The 20,680-nt window shown below is 43.4% G+C and overlaps 1 long non-coding RNA gene across 2 annotated transcripts in view; it reads right to left on the bottom strand.

The window, feature by feature from the left end:
- Positions 1–20,680, bottom strand: part of LOC139668275 (uncharacterized) — a 51,799-nt gene that overhangs the window by 16,087 nt on the left and 15,032 nt on the right. The window contains exons 1-3 of one of the 2 annotated variants that reach the window (XR_011697015.1): positions 14,080–14,130; positions 7,010–7,121; positions 4,388–4,491 (exon numbers count right to left, since the gene is read on the bottom strand). This is a non-coding gene — a long non-coding RNA (uncharacterized lncRNA). Of the gene's footprint in view, positions 1–4,387; positions 4,492–7,009; positions 7,122–14,079; positions 14,131–20,680 lie in introns of those variants that run through there. The other variant, XR_011697016.1, reaches the window with a different exon arrangement.

The following is a 20,680-nucleotide window of genomic DNA, read 5'->3' as shown; positions in this document are numbered from 1 at the left end:
TTACAAAACCCTCCTCTCTCATGGTCATTCTGCCCCTGAATCTAAGCTTCTCCTACTGGATTCAATTCCAAATACCTTAAGTACAAACTAAGATCAGCAGAGGTAAGTTATAGGAAAAAGATCCTGTTTAAAAGAAAAACAATTTCTGATTAAGTTAACGCTACTTAACAGTTTCTATTTTCAAAGTGCATTACAAACATGAAATAATCTTAACAATACTCAAGGGAGTTAGGTATGGAAGCATTTTTATGCATCTTTTGTGGATGAGGTAAACAAGAGGAGAAAATCACCTGCTAACTTAGGGTTTCTTCATTTTTTGAGCTGTTCCATTCCAAACAAACCAAAGCATCTCACATTACAGGCTATATTAAAAACACGGCTTTTTTACACTTTTCCATGACACTGTAACACCACTGTCCTGGCAAATGTTTCGACTGCTTGAAAGGCACAGAAAACACAGAACATGTTAGGAAATTGATGTCTTCAAGCTTAATTAGCTGTCCCCAGGCTGAATCTTCCCATCTTTTCTAAATGTAACTGATGTCATCAGATAACTTTTACAAAAGGAATTGATGTAATTTTCAAACTTTTTGTAACTAATGTCATCAGATAACTTCTACAATAGAAGTTGCTTAATAAAGAAAAGAACTTTGTGTTTCAAGCATTGAGTAAGACTACATCACACAAATAAATGTACATTAGGTATGCAGAGAATATGTATCAGCTAGACGGGTTCATATAAATTCTACCGTATAAAAGATGTAATTTTTTACCCCTTGGTGTGCTTGATTTGTGGAAACCTCCACCTTGCAGCCTGCACAAAATAAGCCATATATCCTTTCTAAACTAGGCTCTGTGTCTGTGTTTAGAGAGCTCCTAAAATCAGCTACAAAAGGAACGAGGACAAGACAACAACCAGGACTTGCTGGCACTCAGCCTACAACTCAAACCACTGGACGGCGTTGCTTCTCACAGCTCAAAGAGATTCACAGGTCCAAGGGGAGGAAGGGCAAGTGTGCACAAGAGCAGAAATCTGCCTGCTGTGGTACATCTGCATTAGGTAAAAGAATAGATATGTACAAACAATGAGAAAAGCAACTGGCTGGACAAGCAGTGACTAATAAAGATATGTTTCTGTCAATGCTGTCCAGGTGTTCTTTGAAAAACTGATATAGGGACTTTCTTATAAAATATAAAGGTGGAAGAATGTTCAGCTTATAATGTTTTTTAGGAAATGCAGATCTGTCAGTTTTCCTCCTTGGGTGCTTATCATCTTCCCTCTCTGTGGTTGCAGTGACTCCTTCCACTGCTCTGCTACCTTGTCCCACCTCAGCCCCACAGTTCTGCTTAACTCTGCTGCCCTTATCAGTCCTGGTGCAATATGGTGTTTGTCACCAAATGAAGATGACCAACACAACCAATCTTCCTCCCTTCCCTTCCCTTCCCTTCCCTTCCCTTCCCTTCCCTTCCCTTCCCTTCCCGCACCTTCCCGCACCTTCCCGCACCTTCCCGCACCTTCCCGCACCTTCCCGCACCTTCCCTTCCTGCACCTTCCCTTCCTGCACCTTCCCTTCCCTTCCCGTACCTTCCCTTCCCGCACCGCACCTTCCCTTCCCGCACCGCACCTTCCCTTCCCGCACCTTCCCTTCCCTTCCCGCACCTTCCCTTCCCTTCCCGCACCTTCCCTTCCCGCACCTTCCCGCACCTTCCCGCACCTTCCCTTCCCGCACCTTCCCTTCCCGCACCTTCCCGCACCTTCCCTTCCCTTCCTTTCCCGCACCTTCCCTTCCCTTCCTTTCCCGCACCTTCCCGCACCTTCCCTTCCCGCACCTTCCCGCACCTTCCCTTCCCTTCCTTTCCCGCACCTTCCCTTCACGCACCTTCCCTTCCTGCACCTTCCAGCACCTTCCCTTCCCGCACCTTCCCTTCCTTTCCTGAACCTTCCCTTCCCGCACCTTCCTGAACCCTCCCGAACCTTCCCGAACCTTCCCAAACCTTCCCTTCCCGAACCTTCCCTTCCCGAACCTCCCCGAACCTTCCCGAACCTTCCCGAACTTTCCCGAACCTTCCCTTCCCGCACCTTCCCTTCCCAAACCTTCCCGAACCTTCCCTTCCTGAACCTTCCCTTCCTGAACCTTCCCTTCCCGAACCTTCCCGAACCTTCCTGAACCTTCCCTTCCCGAACCTTCCCTTCCCGAACCTTCCCAAACCTTCCCGAACCTTCCCGCACCTTCCCTTCCCTTCCTTTCCCGCACCTTCCCTTCCCTTCCTTTCCCGCACCTTCCCGCACCTTCCCTTCCCGCACCTTCCCGCACCTTCCCTTCCCTTCCTTTCCCGCACCTTCCCTTCACGCACCTTCCCTTCCTGCACCTTCCAGCACCTTCCCTTCCCGCACCTTCCCTTCCTTTCCTGAACCTTCCCTTCCCGCACCTTCCTGAACCCTCCCGAACCTTCCCGAACCTTCCCAAACCTTCCCTTCCCGAACCTTCCCTTCCCGAACCTCCCCGAACCTTCCCGAACCTTCCCGAACTTTCCCGAACCTTCCCTTCCCGCACCTTCCCTTCCCAAACCTTCCCGAACCTTCCCTTCCTGAACCTTCCCTTCCTGAACCTTCCCTTCCCGAACCTTCCCGAACCTTCCTGAACCTTCCCTTCCCGAACCTTCCCTTCCCGAACCTTCCCAAACCTTCCCGAACCTTCCCGAACCTTCCCTTCCCAAACCTTCCCTTCCCTTCATGAACCTTCCCTTCCCTTTCCTTCCTTTCCTTCCTTACTTTCCTTCCTTCCTTTCCTTCCTTCCTTCCTTCCTTCCTTCCTTCCCAAAGCTGCAACCTTTCCTATGCTTCAGTCTTTTGCTCATCTATGGCTTGAAATCATTATGCACTAGTTGTAAACGGAAGTGAATAAATTAGAGTAATATTCAAATAAAGGGAACTAAAAAAGGAGTAACAGAGAGGGAGACTAGGAAACCAAGGAATAAATGCTAATTAATTCAAATAGATTGATTTGCCCTGTTTGCTCAAAAACTAATTACCAAAAAAAAAAATCATAAATTAAGAATTAAAAGCTCACAATAAGAGGAGCCAAAAGGTTTTCCTCTGGAATCTATTATGAGTATCTGAAAAGGGATTCTGTCTAATTAGACATTATTTTGCATCAAGATGACCTCATATTATAATTAGAGATATGCTAAATTACTTGGAAATAATTACAATGATTGGATATTCTCCATGATTGCCAGTTTGGGAGCTTTCATGTTCACATTGATTCTACCCACCTCAATTTCTTTTGGCTGCAAGTTGGATCTTTAGCAGGTATCAAACATCAGATGTCACCTTTTTTAGACACTTAAAAGGTCAAGAGTAACATGAAATTTTCATGTAATAAAACCATAATCTAAATATGTGGCAGGTACCCAGCATAGTTACTTGCATTCCTTGTATTTCCTAAGCAGGGCACTCACAATGTAAACAAATGTTGTTAATTTTTATCTTTACAACTAATATATCCAGAAACACTTTGGGCTCCTAAACATACTGCTCTGGGACTGAGTTTAATTTTGCATATTGCATATTGCAAAAATATTAGCCCGTGCTCTAACAAGGGTCAGTTGGTATTTCAGTCCTATGTCTGGCTCAGTGAAACAACAAAACTCCAGCTGCTTCAGTGGCTACAAAAAGGGAGGAAAGATGAGTCTAGGATGCTGGGCTGCAGACATGGTTGGTCAATGTGGTAAGAAAATGCTAGTCATGCTAGAAAACATTCACAAAGAAGCTAAGTCAGAAAGGTCAGTGATAAGGTGAGAAACTGGAGTATGCCAGAGAACAGCTACAGCAGATCCTCCTGTATTTTAGCATCTTTCTCATCCACACGGATCAAGATGCAGTGAGCAAAAGACACTGAGATAAACGTGACCCTGCATACCCTGAAGTGCAACCTGAGGAAGGGAACAGCTTCAAAGTTGCCCACTATGCTTTGAAAGGCACAAAGGATAAGGCCTTGCACAGTTACATCAGCCCCTGCATGAGGCCAGCTGAAAATCCAGGTGGACAGAACAAATACAGAGTCTCCTCCAGAAGGAAAGAAAAGACTGCATCAACCTTCACATCATTGTGGCAGTGAAATGGATGATAAGCAACTTCGGTTTTGTGGGAACAGTTAAAGATGTCATAGGGTAAATACAGCTAGTATAACATCTCCAGAAACACAATTACAATATATCTTCCTTATTAGTGTCTGCTTTTGAGCCCATTTCACCAGGCATGCATATGGATCTTCCTCAAGGCCAGCACACAAAGACAGCTGGCTTTAAAAGGAAGGCTTACAGACACTGGCTGTGTTCAGCTGAAGAGAAAGCAAACAGAAATGGTATCACATGAAATAGCTACCTACTGATGTGGCAACGAGGAGGATGCATCTGCTCAGTAGAGGGAGGACTGTGCTCTTCTGTCTGAGAGGCAGCAGCACACCAGGGAAGTGGGAATTACTGAAGCTGTAAGGCAAACCATGACAGAGAGTTAAGAGTAGAGCTCAACACTGGCTTTGAAGTTGAAGGGAGCACAGGAGGACCCTAAAAAGCTCCAGCAAACTAGCACCACCCAAATACTCAGTTAAAGTGTAAGTCCACACAGCTCAGACCTGCAGAGGTACCTGGTCACTTCAATATCCATGCTGTTCTGTGCCTTGCCATTTCAGTATGCAGAGCAAAAGGTGATGAGATTTGTGCAGTTACAAAACATGCTAGCATGTGAGCTGGGATGAAAAGGTCCATTTCCCACATCCAGGCCAACATTTGACAATCACAGGGCTCTGAGTCCCACCACTGACATGTGTTACTGTTGGGACAGCCCATCCACCACAGCCACATTCATTTTTAGAATGGCTCTCTACACCTTGGCTGCTGCAGAGGTTCAGAAACAACGCTTTTAATATTTTGTGATGTTGACTTAGCCATTCATTGTGTAGTGACATTAGCACCCATGAATAATCATAAAATTTTTAAAAAAAGATAATTAATATTTAACTTTGCCAGAGGGATGTACTTAAGGGAGAAACCATGTTTTAGAAAGAGCAGCTGATATTTGTCAGCTGGAGAACAGGGCTAATTGGATGCATCAGGCAGTGGTGACACAAAGTTGAAAAACAGCTTGTCAACTCTGAAATGACTTATAGCAAATGATTATATATAAAGATGCTTTGTTTTATGCTCATACACAGGTGTGTTCCTCATTTTCCAAATACTTCCTGTGCCTTTAATTCCTGTAGTTAAACAGGTGCAAAGCAGATTGCCCACTCACAGATACCCCATAATTATATTTTAGGTAGAGCAGATATGTGGTCCATTTCTTGTGCCTAAACCAATAAGGTGTTGAACACTGAAGCACCCTCAATTCTCACTGATTTCAGTGGAAGATGGTCAACAACTTACAGCATCAAAGGCTTGATGTCTGAACCACATAAGGAAAGTGATGAAGGGGATGAAGCAATGAACCAGGAGGCCAAATTCATGTCTATTGTAATGTTGGTTGACTGCAGCCAGACAGTTCATTGATCATAGCAAAGGATTTGCCCCAGGGTGTTTTAATTTAAAGCAGATTGACATTAATCTGAAGAACAAATCACCCAAATCCTAAACTCTGATCTGATGCAAGTCAGATGCAATATGACAGCAACTCAATCTCCTGGGCAGCAGAGCTGCTAGCTTCAACTTCATACTCATTTCCGAATGGTGTTTGTAAGTTCTTGAATGCTGCTGGAATAGGCCCAGCAAGGAATAATTTATCCCAGGTAGACTACTCATCCTTCAGGACATGCAAAACTACAAGGAGAGTGAAGCTTCAAGGCAGAACAGAGTGCAGGTACTGAGAAGGGGAAGGGGCCATTTTAGCAAGTAAGGGCTTGACTACTGAATGTGCAATGCTAATTCTGAGCAGGCAAAACAGAAGCTTAAATTCTGAGACACCAGTTAAATCTAAATTATGAAGTACTCTGAAAAGCTTATTAAGTTACCTAGGAAATTGAACACAAACTAATTGTTTGGATTGAGCTGCTCAAACAAAAAAAAAAACATTTGAGATGTCCCAGGAATAATTTGTTTAACACAGTATTTGAACTGTCAAAAAATAAAAGACAGTATTTTGGTCCATAACAAAATCACACCAATACACACACTTTGTCACAGAGAAGAATATTTAAGGCTGTACACAGCACCTGTAATATATTGCTTGTATTTATAGCTGGTATATGCTGGTATGGTTGGTTTTTAAAGAAAAATTATGTCCACCGACAGCATGTTTTGTTCCTTCTCATTACTCATATGCAAGAATGAAAGATCTGTTACAACATACTCTTCCTTCTACCTGTTTTGATGAACTGCTTCAAAGCTCTCTGGGGAGACTGCTGCAAAGCCTATGACTTACAACTTAGGCTCAGAAAGCAGATACTGGATTGCAAGAGCAGACTCAAAGGTCAGTTCAGAACAGTCCAGGCAGTAGATTGCAGTTCCATTTCTAAAAGCAAAGGATACCGCTGTGGTACAGGTGATTCCCCTCAAGCCTATGCTCTCACAAAGAAAAATCTTAACAGATCTGCCTTTAGGGACAAATGTAAAAAGTTGAACTTTAACACCTGTTTCACAGAGACTTCTCCAGATTGCATATTATTTTAAAATTGCAGTTACCTCAGCACCATTTCTCACTAAGTCAGTTAATGATTTTTCCTCTGCTCAGTTTTCCAGAGTGTGTTTTGTTATGCTCAGGTCTGTGTTGCATGCCCATCATTGTGATATTTCACCACCTCCCTGCAGTGTGACAACCCACTTCCCTGATGTGCATCTGTCACACATTGATCTTTCTTTTTTTTCTCTTCTCCTCCCATGGAGAAATCTTCATAGATGAAAATAAATATGAATATATGCAGTTCACTTTTCAAAAATAGCTATATAATGCATTTATACTTTCATATATTATATGTAATTTTTTTATAAAATAGTTTTTGATGCCTGCTATTACCTGTACTTTCAGTACTGAAGGCAGAGTTGAAGAAATGCTTCTTAGCAAAGTACTCAGGTTTCCAGTAGGTCATAGATTTTACTGAAATTATTCCACAGATCTGTGTAGGAACCTCAGAAGCAAAAAAAGGGAAATAATTGTTACAAAGCCTCAGACAATCTATTAGGTGTTCAGACAACACATGTTGTAGATAAGCCCTGAAATCTCCAACTGGACATAGCAGATACTCAAATTTAACAGCAAGGAAGATAACATCATGACTAATGGTGAGCTTTGCTCGGCATCAGAGGTGTGACCACCCTGCTTTGTTGATGGCTCTGACCTGGAGAAGCTGATTGCTTTGTCCTTCGTCACATGCCAGGGCACTGCACGGTTACAAACAGAAATTGGGGCATTAGGACAGAGCCTTGTGGTCTAATTATGTGGTAACCAGCCTCTTGCTTACACAGACTTACGTGCCTCTGCAAAGAGAGACGATTGACACACTTCCCATTGCATTTTTTGCAAGCACACATGCAACTGCATCACCAAATGTGCAGCACCTACACGTGGCTTAACCCTTTCAAGCATGCTGCTGTGGTTAATTATAGCTTTAGAGAGAAGCCTATGAAAACACAGCAGTGTATTTCCTAGAGATACAGAGGTTTCAATATACACATCTGCATAGCATTCATCATTTTCCTGAACAGTCCTGTACAAAACAGCATTTCTGTCATTACATTTTTAATGTAACAATTCCCACGGGAAACTGTTGATGAGGACTGGGATACAGATGACGAGAAAGCAGAAAGAGTGAAAGATGAAGGGCTGTTCTCAGCCCACAGATGAGTGATGGTTCTTGTAGGGGCTTATCATTAAATAAAGATGAATGGTAATTTCTCCCATTTTTAGTAAAAAACACTAAAACAAGAGACAGGCTGGATTTGATGCAGGTGTTTTTTAAGTGAAGAACTTTCTTGAGAATAAGAAAATGTTTCAGATTTCAGGTGTGGAAATCATCAAAGTTCATGCATACTTCTGACAACAACCAGAGCCAAACTGGCTCTTTTAGCTCCTTTTCCCATGACTTGATCTGCAGAGCAGATCTTGGAACTCCTACAGGTCAAATCACAGCGGGGAGGACTTTGACACTGGGGACACAGGGCCACCAGCTATCAAAATGCTGTGGTGGCCTAGGAAATCTAGCACAGCCATGGCAAGGCTATCCTAATGCCCCACAACATTGTTTCAGGGCAGTTTGTACTGTCAGGGTCATCATTTGTGAGCAGGAGCACGTATCCTGTGAGTTTTCACACTCCAGCTCACTATTGGTAACTCATTAACTCAAATGCTTGCAACTGTCTGCCCATGACATTATAGTCTGACCTTGGGAAAGCCACTCACACCTGATTCTGTTAATCTATCAATTGCTCCCTAGCAGGTGCTGATCCTCCTTGTCTTTTTCTGAAATGGAGATGTGGTGGATTCAGGTAGCACTGTGCCTCAGATTCTCCATCAGAAAAATGAAGATAGTAACATTTATCTACCTCAGCAAGTAGTTTGGATGCTTAATTAATATTTTCAAAGCTTCGTAAAATATAGATAAGAAGTAAAAAAAAAAACAAAAACAAAAACAAAACTTTTAATATAATTTTCACTGTGTAATTAAAAAAAAAAAGTTGGTTTTTCAATAAATAAGTAGCTGCTTAAAAGAATTCAAATCTTATCAAACTATTCATTACTTTAACACCTGGTAAAAAAGTAAGGCCCTTTGAGTAGTTAATCTGACCTTACATTTAAGTAGAACAAATTCAAAGGCAACAGCTCACTCCTGATTGAATAACATGGTTCCTGCCATTTTTTTTTATGAAGATCAGTCAAATTTCACATTTTGTAGTTAAAGCCTTTGGATACCTGAGACCCTGGGAAGCATCAACCTGTCAACCTCATCTCTGTGCCTGGGAAGATCATGGAACAGATCCTCCCAGTAGCTGTGCTAAGGCACATGGAGGACAGAGGGGATTCCAGACAGTCAATATGGCTTCACCAAGGGCAAGTCCTGCCTGACCAATCCAGTGGCCTTTTACGATGAAGTGACTACATCAGTGGACAAAGGAAGGGCTACAGATGTCACTTACCTGAACTTCTGCAAAGTCTTTGACATGGTCCCCCCAACTCTCTAAAAACTGGAGTGAAATGGATTTGATGGGTGGACCATGATATGGATAAGAAACTGGATGGACAGTCGCATCCAAAAGGTCATGGACAATGGCTCAGAGTCACAATTGACATCAGTAACAAGTGGTGTCCCTCAAGGATCCATATTAGGACCAGTGTTAATTAATTAATTCATTAATATCTTCATTAATTATGTAGGCAAAGGGATCAAGTGCACCCTCAGCAAGTTCGCAGAACACACCAAGCTGAGTGGTGCTGTTGACACATCTGGAAGATGGAATGCCAACCAGAGGGATCTGGACAAGCTTGAAAAGTGGACCTATGGGAATCTCATGAAGTTTAATAAGATCAAGTGCCAAAACGCTGCTCCTGGGTCAGCACAACCCCCGGTATCAATCCAGACTGGGGAATGAACAGATGAAGAGCAGCCCTGCTGAGAAGCACCTGGGGATGCTGGTGGATGAGAGGCTGGACATGAGCTGGCTATTTGTGCTTGCAGCCCAGAAAGCCAAATGTGTCCTGGGCTGCATCAAAAGCACCATGGCCAGAAGGCTGAGGGAGGTGATTCTGTCTCTCTGCATTCACAAGACCCCACCTGGAGGGCTGCATCCAGCTCTGGGGACCCCAGCAGGGGACAGAATGATGGTGACCTATTAGAGTTAGCCCCAAGGAGGGCCACCAAGATGATGATAGGGATGGAGCTCCCCTCCTATGAGGAAAGGCTGAGAGAAGTGGGATTGTTCAACCTGAAGAAGAAAAGGCTTCGGGGTGACCTAATTGCAGCTTTCCAGTACCTGAAGGGAGCCCACAAGAAAGATGGAGAGGGACTTTTTACAAGGCATGTAGTGATGGGACAAAGGGGAATGGCTTCCAACTGAAATTAAGTAGGTTTAGACTAGATATTTGGAAGAAATTCTTTACTGTAAAAGTTTTGAGGCACTGGAACAATCTGCCCAGAGAGGCTGTGGGTGCCCCATCCCTGGAAATGTTCAAGGCCAGGTTGGATGGGTGTCTAAGCAACCTGGTCTAGTGAAAGGTGTTCCTGCTGACAGCAGGGGTTGGAACTGGATGGTCCCTTCTAACCCAAGCCATTCTGTGATTCTGTGAATATAGTTTAACAAGAGCCAGCTCGATGATGACTTGGACAAAAGCTGCCTGCACCAGGAACTGTCACTGAGACATGGTGCTACCAACATTCCCATATAGTATGCAAGATATGATGTGCACCCCGGTGGGATGTCATGGGGGTGGACACATCAATCATTTGGTTAGTCAAATTCAGACAAATTGGTTCAACTGGGATCCACAAGAAGGACTTATGTATGCAAAGGGAGATGGTTACAGGCTGTCTACCCACAGAAAAGGCTGTCATTCAGGTCCATGCCTGAATTGCTCTTCACAGCAATAACTTCCATCCAAGAAGTCTTGGCCACAGTAGGAAGTGCTGAAGGCACACACAAGGTCCTTTGTGTAAGGGTATGTGGGGGGAAGCACAAGAAGGGAGGCCATAATCAGTAGCACTTGCCCTTTGATACCGATAACTTATATAAGGTATTAGTTGTTAATTATTAATATTTAAATATTATTTAACATCTTTAACAGTAACACTTCTATAGGTATAGGGGTGGAACATAGTTAAGATATGAAAGCCTTTGATAAAATTTTGGTTTTATCACACATATACTAGCACAAAGTATGGCTGTGTAAGACTGAATATGAGACAACACTGTAAAAGTTTCAGTTTAAGAGAAAAGATGGCAGGTGACTGTTGTTGGAGTAATAAAGAGGTTTAACCTTGTAGTGCCTTAATGCAATGGTTTGAGTGTTAGCAAACAAGATAAATGTTTTACTACTGTATATCCTCAGGCTCTTTTTCAGTGTATTTATACTCTAAATGTTTGAGCATCCAGCAACTTTGGTGACATTACAATGTGACAGAACTGCATATGTGATGTTCACCAATCATCACTATGTTGATCAAAATACAAGATAAAGCAGCTAAATGATGGCTATAGCAACACAACACCTACAACATTAATGCATTAGGAAGTTCAAGGGGTTTCAGAAATATTTCTGTTTCTTCCATAGGAGCAGCCAGTTTTGTCCACAATAACTTTTACATACCTTAGCAAAGAATTTCAAGCCTGGACTTAACTAACCTAGCTTTGGTTCACATCAAACATCATCTTCATGGTACCTCTCAGTAGGAGAAATCATGAATGAGAGAGGACAAGGAATAGAGCAAACCTTCTCCTTCTTCAGGCATCTATCTCAGATAATCCCATTTCTCCAGCCAGGTACCTGGATTACAGAATCCATTTTGGTTTGGTTTTTTATCAGTAATGTTTCAGCTTAGAATGTCCCATGAATGTTGGGCAGAAAGTTGATAATATAACTGATAAGTGATTAAGGGATGCCTGTATGTGGAAATAAAAGCTCAACCTTAGTTGCAGTAGGAGGGACATGATGCCAATGGGCCCTAAGAAATCTACAACCTGCCCTAGCAGAAGTCGCCCTATGACTTTTTAATCATTTCATACAAGTGCAAAAAAAAAGTAAAAACCTCCTGTTTACATGTAAGTTTTGAAGGTGTAAATGAATCCACAAAGCTTGTGGCACTCAGTACTCATGGCCTATATATTTTTTATTAGCTACTATAATATATAAAAAATATTTTACTTATTTGACAGACTTTATTAGTACGAGGTTAATTGCCTTTCTCTGACACATTTTCACTGCCTACATCTGTGTCACAACATTATTTGCTTCATTAGTTTTTAAAGTGGAACAGCTAAAACTCAGGTTATTGAAATAATAACATGTCTATAACTGTGCTCCTGCACCACACTATCTGCTTGCAATTCAGCTGATGAATCACCTATATTTCAAGCAAAGCTGGCCTTGCATTTGGAGGAATGCCAGGAAAACAGGTCAGTGTTATCAGCTGTAGGCACTGCTACCCCTTTTCATTTCCTTTGCCATCATCCAAAAATAGTTCCTTCCTGTAAGAAGGTATTAAGAGTTAAGATGACAGCAGCTGAAATATTCCTTTCTCTTTATTGTGAAGCTTTATTTCTTATTGCACCTATTTTTCAAGTTTGATTTGTGGTTTTAGCAAAACACAAGATTTGGCTAGAAGTTCTGGTCTTTAGGCCATTACTCAGCGGAGCACATTGGTGCTGACTGAATGATTAAGTAGGAAAAGGATTAGTTGTTTGTGCTGAAAAATCTCCAGAAACCTCAGACACACACCAACACCTACTGAGGAAAGGACAAAACAGAAACATAGGTATCCTGCTGTGAAAATGTCCCTGTTCCAATGGAACATGTCTACCTTGCAGCCCTTGTCCAAAAAACCTGAAGTGCCAGTGTGATAGTCTGTGTGATACTGTCACACCACAGCAAACGAGAGCACAGGACCACTGCTGCCCCAATCCACTAACAATCCAATTAAGGCAGTAACAGAAAGCAGACATACAGAGAGCATAAGAAAACGATGAAGGGACATGGGCATAACACTGCTTTTTTTGTTTTTTTAAGATTGTGCTTGATCAGGAATTACAGGATACGATAGCAGAGACTGAGCACACTGTCCCAGGGGTCTCTTCCTGCCCTCTGTTCCCATGTCAGATGAAGGCAAGAAGTCACGTGCGGTGCAGCTGCTGCCCAACCATGGCTGCGTCTCTTATAAAAGGGATCACTCTCACGCTGTGGATGATTGTGTGAGTCAGCCAGAGCATGTCCTTTCACTTTCTATCCTAAATGTGCCTCTGTGCACAGCTCACTACCTAACTCAGACACACGTTCATTGAGTATAACGTCCCACAAAAAATCGCCCTTCAGCACTGATCATAAAATGCTTTTTAGCACTCCTAACTTTACCACCTTAATGACTTCCTCATCATAGCTTACCTTCCTCCAATAATTTCTTCTTTCTTCTCTTCCTCACTGTGTTCCCTGTTCAATTTAAAAGGGACTCTAGAAACATTTCCTGACTTTTTGTGCTTTCAGTAATGTGGGAGTACAGAAAAAAAACATCTGGAGGAAAGACCAGATGCAAAAGCCTCAAAAAGGTGTTTCCAGACCATCCATGTGGCTTGTTCTGTGCAGGTCCTGGAAATGCCCAGTAACAGCTCTGTCCCAGTCTGCTCACCCCAGGCCTGCATCTGACAGGAGAGCTAACCACAGCTGAGGAGGACAAGTCCCCCCACTCCTACACCCACTCTGTACAGACCCATCTCACTCCAGAGCTATCAGTGCAGATGAAGCAAGCTCACCAGAATGACTTCACTCCCAGCAGCATGGGTGAGTTGGCCTGCTACAGCTCCCTGACCAGATGGGACTTACTCCCTGCTGGTGGTCACAAGGGTGATATGCACAACTTTGAAATGCCACTAGCCAGAATGTCAGTGGTCTCATTCCAACCTATGCCACTGCTTGCATAGGCAGCCCTGAGCTGATTTTGTGCATGCTCACCACGGCACAGCCTGGGAGAATCCCAAAAGAGCAGCAAGGAGCTCACTGCAACCACCTGCCCAGCTTTGTTCCCAGTTCCAAGCAGCTGAGACACAACTACACATTGCTACGGCTACATTGTGTTTGATACCCAGCTCAGGCACAGCTAAAAGCACATCTCCAAATCACAGGATAAAGCCAGAACAAGCTGCCCATCGGCAGTGGCTGCTCCCTGTGCAGCTATTCCCCTGCACATCCTTTCCTCCCCCTTCCATTCACTGCAGAACAAAATCACTGAGTACAGTGCACACAGGCAAGAAACATAATTACACACACACACTATCTTGAGCCCTTCATAATTACATTTTAAATTGGTTTACTCAGAATCCTTGCAGCTAATCATTTTCACCCAAGTCTAATCAACCCTAAGCACTAAAATAAATATATAGCATCTTTACCTGGTGTAGCCCCTCTCTTCTGCCTTAGGCCCTCATGCTCTAGTTTGTTGGGCTTTGGGAATTTGGATTTGGTATGTTTTAGGTTCCACTTTCATTATGAGCAAGCCCCAGACTTTCATTCTAAGCCACCAAAATGCACGGGCAAAATTCACACGTGCAAACTAGTGGCAGCTTCCGCCTCTGTGGAATCCCACAAATATTTTCTTCACTTTCAGTTCCTGTGCCTCTGGATAGCTCATAAATGTATGGCTGAAACAGAATGCAAAATCTTGATGCAAACAGATGCCTGATTCTCATACAGAATCAGTAAGTGGCTTACTTTCCTTCACAACTGAGTCTGAACCAAAGATGGCCAAGCTCGGTCTGCTACAAGGGAAGAACTTCACAGCTTCTTACTTGCTATGCGAATGTTCTTACACACACAACTGTAAAATCTGCATTTTCATGAGCAAGTCAGCATTTCTTTGAGCTGTCTCTGGCCTATACTTGCCTGCATGTAGCTTGCATTCACAGTTTAGGAAAGGAGGCTCAAAAATTCAACCCAAAGCGTCTTCAATTTAACTCACCAGAACTATGTGTTTCCCACACCCTTCTAGCTGCTTCTCTCCCTTACCTTTCTGTGTAAGTCTTGTGTTGGCTGGAGCCAAGCTGCTGGTATAAAACCCTCAGGACTGTGAACGAGAAGGGCAGGGATTTTTCCTCATTTCATACACACCCTTACTAACTCTCAGCACAGCAGTGTGAATCCAGCTCTCAGCAAAGCTTTAATAGCAAAGCTGAAAGTGTGAAGCTTCATTACATTTAAAATATACTGCACAGTTCTGCATGTTCACTGATATACATAATGCTTCATCTTACAGCACAGAGGGCTTTCCAGCCACCAAGCCCAAGCTTTACTCTGACCAAGAAATTAAGTTTCCCAGAACTCTGTAAGACTGGCTGCTATTTTTAGCTTCTCTTTGTGGGTGGTGAGGGAGAAACCAAGAGGTTAACTGCTTTGCTTGAGGGCTTGGCATGGGCATCGTCATCTACCTCCACATGACTGCCAACAACCAAACCCAGCAGGAGTGTCCCAGTCCTTAATGCCAATTACTGAAGTTTCACTTGTCTGGGGGACGTGGGAGGAGAAGTGGATTGCTGTGCTCCTGAGACAGAAAAACATGTCAGTATTTTAATCACTGGACAGAAAAACAAGTAAGGAGGAAATTAAGTTTCCAAAATACTTTTTTTTTATCCACATCATGAGTTGCCTCACCTGCTACCAGCTGGCTCACAAGGATTATTTGCCCTTGGTCTTTACCTTCTCTTGCCACATGCCCTCCTCAAGCAGCTGTGACCACATCGTGCTCCCTTCAGCACTGACTCACTCCCTGCCTCTCCACAGGACCTGAGCAAGCTATTTGCCCTCAGTCAACTCTTGTTTATGGGTTCTGACACAAAAGACAAGTGTTCATGTGGCATACTGTATCTAGGAAAATGTCATGCTTCATACATTCAGTTATCAACCACTATGCCAAGTGCTTTATGTTATCTACAAAAAGCAGACTTCAGAGGGAAATGAACTACAGCAAATCAAAGTCTATTACTAGGAAAGAGAGCAGAGTTGTAAGCCAGGCTTGCAGCATTCTTCCAGCTGCATAACTTTCTAAACTACTTTACCCAGCTGAAGAGTTAATAAATGGTCACCCAGTTGCAATCAAAAATAACAATTCATCTACTGTTACTCAGAAGGGCTTTTCTAAGCCCCTGGGGCACAACTGCAGCAGACAGCAGTGCACTGGTTCAGACAGTAACAAGGGTGAAAAATGTCTCACACCTCCCCAGCAACTGGAAGGGAAGTAATGAGAAAGTCCCACTCATCCCACCCATTGTCTCCAGAAGCCACTGCCACCCACCTCCAAACTCCAAGCAGGGCAGCACTTCAGCTTTACCCTCCTACCTGCGCTGTCCGGGCTGAGTGCTGCTGCAAGTGACTTCTCAGCAGGACAGGGCAGGAATGTACTCAGCCTCAGCCGTGATGTAATGAATTCTTTTCTCCCAACTGTTCCATTATTTCCCACCCACCCTTATTGATACACACTGCAGCAGCACCTGGACGAAAGCTGCTCCCTACCTGCAGAAATACCCCAGACTCTGCAGTTTTCAGTTCTACAGGTTTGAGCACTGCATGGAGAGCAGAGGATGACCAGCCCCATCCACCAGCCTCTGTAGCCAAGTCCATACTCACCATTCAAAAAATAACATAGGTATTTTTGTCGTAGTACAAACCAGTTCATTTCTGGTTCATAGGGGGGGAAAAAAAGAAAAAAGAGGGATTGTTTTTTTTCTGATCTTGATTCTGAAAAACTGAGAGCCACTGAATAAGAGGTGCCATTGAAATATGCCAGCTATTCTGGAATCAGAGAAATGGGAGATGAAATTCAGAAATTAAACCTTAACTCAAGCTTTATAGCTGCTTGTTTGTATTGGGTCAAGACAAAATCAGGGTCCCAAATTTGGACTTTGGACTTGCATCTGGTTTTGACAGAGTAGGTGTACATATATCACCAGTGAGGAAATTACCATAGGAAATTAAAGGCACCAACACACAAAACTGCAGCCAGTAAGAACAATAAAGAGGAACTGTTTCAATGTATCAGGAACAAACAAAATCCTAACAATGGGATAGCTCCAAACCTAGACAGGAATCTCAGAATTGTCAGTCATGATTCATAAAAGCAGAAATATTCAATAAATATTTCAGGTTTGTATTTGGAAAGTAGTGGGATGATGTATTCTTATCTCACAGTGATAAGGAAACACTTTCTATTCCATCATTTACTTAGGGGAAAGTTAAACAGCCACTATCAAAACTCAGTATTTTTCAATCAGCAACACTTGGTAAGCTGCACCTCAGCATACTAAAGAAATGTGCCAGAGAGTTTTCCAAAATGTTTTTGTTGATTTTTCACACTTCCTGGACTACTGGAAAATGTCCAGAGGACTGGAAAAAAGCTCATATGGCATCACTATTTACAGAGGTTAAAAACAAGCCATCTGGGCAACCATAGGCTGGTTAGCCTAACACTGAACAAGGAATCAAGTGGATTAATGGGAAGGGTTAATGAGGTGACAGTCTTTCCCCCCACCCCCATATTGCTATGACTAGTACTACCCAGTGCAGCTCCTGTCCTGAAAATTACACAACTCCAAGTCCCCTCTGCCTCCATGTCTCATTTGCACTGTACCTTCATCTTGCTCAGATGGATGGGTTAGAGTGTGGGTTAGAGTTGAAAAAGGCTTAAAGAGGGCTGTGGATAAGGGTAGCTGTGTCTATGGCATGGGTTTCAACATCTGTGAGGCATTTAATGCAGTCCCACATGGCATTTTGATTAAAATAATTAGTGCTATCCAGAATTAATGTACCTCATATTAAATCGACTAGAAGCTGGTGGGCCAAAAGCACTCAAAAAGGCAATCCTAACTGAATCATCCCCATCTTCACAAGATGTTAATGGGATCCCACAGAAACCTCTTGGCCCAGTGCTGTTCACTATCCTTAGCAATTACTTGGAGAAAATGAAAAGATGTTGCTATTGAAAGATAGATATAATTTCAAAACTGCTGGAGTAGCAAATGGTGGGGAGAAAAATAGTGATACTGACAGATCTGCTTCACTGAGGCAAGTGGATTCACTGGAATCTGAGTTTAAATCAGCCACATGCACCAATGCCTTAAAATCTGCAACTTACTCAATACATGGCAGATGCCCACAGCAGGCACAGAAAGACCTAATGGGTAATTTCCATCTTAGCATTCTGTGGTGCACAGTTGGACTGGATTTTCCCTAGCTATGTGAGATTAGCACAGTTGGTTAAAACCTGATGCTAACAATGCCAAGGTCATGGGTTCAATCCCCTGTATGAGCCACTCACTTAAGAGTTAGACTTGGTGATCCTTGTGTGTCCCTTCCAACTCAGAATATTCTGTGATTCTGTAAATTGACCAGGAGAGAAGCAGGCAATAATGCTGAATGTTGACCCCAGAGTATTCACACATGCTGGTTCTAGGACAGTGAGACAAACCTCTCCAAGCATCCTCAACGTATTGTTGAGATTGACAGACTCCACCAAAAGGTGTTTCACAGCACAAACACAACCCTCATCCACAGCTATCATCATTAGGTTTCAGAATGAATGTTGAATGGGAAAGGATGGACACAATCCCTCCTACCAGTTGCTTTTCATTTGAGAGACTGCGTCATGAATATTTGGTCTCTCAGAAGCTCAGCAGTAACTCCACTGTGCGAGCCAAATTTCTTCCCCTTGATTTTTCCATGTGATCTGCCTCAGCCTTTGGCCTAAGCACTCCTGTTTCCAGGTGTGCAGTTAGACTGCATGGTTGAACAGGACAAGGTCATGGCCTTATCCATGCCATCCCTATGCTTGATCACAAAGGACACTGCTACTGATGGTATGCATCAGAGCTTAGCAAAGAGCATACAAGAAATCTCAGGAACTCCCACTCTGCCTCATACCCCAGTATAGGGTCTGTTACATCTATTACATTCTGGCTCATAAACCTCATAAAAGATTAGGTTGTTTACTTTTTTCTTTTAAAAAAAATACTTCGGCAAGGCTTTGAGCTCTTCCAATTTCACTGTTTCAAAGCCATTCTTTTTTGATAGGCCAGAGCCCCAGAGTTTGGGGAGCTGAATCCTGCCCCACTGAACATTCTTCTCATTTGGGCCCACTCAGGTGCTCCAGGAAAGGAGGTCCCATGCAGGGGAAGTCAGGATAGAGAACAAACTCTCATTTACTAGCCGTGAGCTCCACTGGCTTGGTTCCCTCAGAGCAGGTGCTTCCCAACATAGCTCCAAACAGTAAACCTAAACCTGCCCTGTCAGGAGCAAGAGGAGCAAGGGACACATCCTTAATACTGACCCTCCACAGCTGCTGCACCCTGCTGTGGCAATGGGGACACCTCCAAACTGAGCTCAGCACATGAACCACAATGCCATCACCTCAGTCCCAGCTTGGAGAACAAACCATTTTCCAAAAGGCTTAGGCAGAGGAATTAGGTTCCTGTAAAATACCAAATTCTGGATCCAGAGCAGGGACTTGTGCCCTCAGCTGCTTTAATATCTCTGTGGAACAACTTGGCAAAGGAGGGAAGAATAAGACCAAATTCTGGGCTTTGTGGGCTGATGAACTCAGTTATAATTTTTGCTAGAAACAATTTTGTGCTCTCCAAGCCTCAGCCATAACACTGCAACAATGCAAGAACAGAAATAAAATTGATACTGTGTGATAAATAGGAGGTGTATTTCTTAAGAGTGACATTCTTTAATTGCCATGATGCTACATACGAAGAAATCCTGTATACAAAACTGCAGAGCAGCCTTTGCAGAATGTACATCCAAGAAATAATGCAGCACAAGGCTCATCAAGCTCACCATTGCCTGTGTGCCTGGCGGAGCTGACTAAAAGACCAGTAGCAGCTGGCAGGAAATGGGTAAGAAAGCTGACCACAGATAAACTGTAGGATGCTAAAGAGTAGCAGAAGATATACTCTGGGAGAGGAAGCCAAGCTGTCAGGTCACACTGTAGTCTAGTACATACAGTACATACAGTCTGCTATTGAAGTATGCGGCCACCAGATAATGGTCAGGGGACACAGCTGTCAGGCAACAATGAAGTAACTCCAAGGAGCCTAAAGCAAAGTGTGGTACAGCTGCGGATGTTTCTGTTGAGCAGGATAAAGCCTGCCTGTCTCGAGGGTATCATAGCAAATTCAGTATCATGTGAGCAGCATTAAATAATTAGGTTCACGATGCTTATTTAAATCAGCATTGATCAAAACAGCATACTAGTGAAAGCTCCTCAGAGCCAAGCCTGATCTGAGCACACATGGGAACACACAACCACTGCATAGCCTAAATAAAATAACTTTCACGTTTCATACTCATTTTGCAGGTAACGCTGCTGGCAGTGTCAGAGAGGGGATTTTTTCTGTGCTGCAGATTTGCAAGTCAGTGGCTGCATGGAGGCGGTGGGGGATTCACCTCCACTGCAGCAGGAGCAGGACAGAGCCTCGGGTATCACTTAACATTGGAAGGCTGTGCTGGGGCTAGGTGCTTGAGTATCTGCTGTAGAGATACTGAACTTTCCTCATTATATGATGAAGGTAATTATGGACCATTAACCTGCTGGGTCACAAACAGTGTGGCGAGCTGAGGGGAACCAGGAGAAATGTGATGACAGAGCAGAGCATGTTTTGCTGGTTTTGCCAAATAGCCCGAAAAAGGCTGCTGGATCATACAGGGATCAAAGAGCAGGAGTTTAAAATATCCCACGTAAAGGCTTATAAACACTGACCTTAGTCATGCAGCTCTCCAGGAGGTTATTTCAGATGATCCACTAGCTGAAACATTATTTCAGGCTCAGGAAGCTTCAAGGTGGAGGAAAAGAGCCTCATCTAGACCCACAGATATGTATTTAACAACAATGGGAGAAAAGAGGCCCTTGACAGGCCACACTGGCCTTCAGATGGCTCCAGGAGACACCTACACTCACCCCCAGCACCCGAAGGAAGAATTAACTATGCTGCAGCTGTGCAGAGA

This window comes from Pithys albifrons, chromosome 2 (assembly GCF_047495875.1).
Source record: "Pithys albifrons albifrons isolate INPA30051 chromosome 2, PitAlb_v1, whole genome shotgun sequence".
Lineage (NCBI taxonomy): Eukaryota > Metazoa > Chordata > Aves > Passeriformes > Thamnophilidae > Pithys > Pithys albifrons.
The sequence above is the reverse complement of the archived record's forward strand: the minus strand, read 5'-3'. Positions and strand labels throughout refer to the sequence as shown.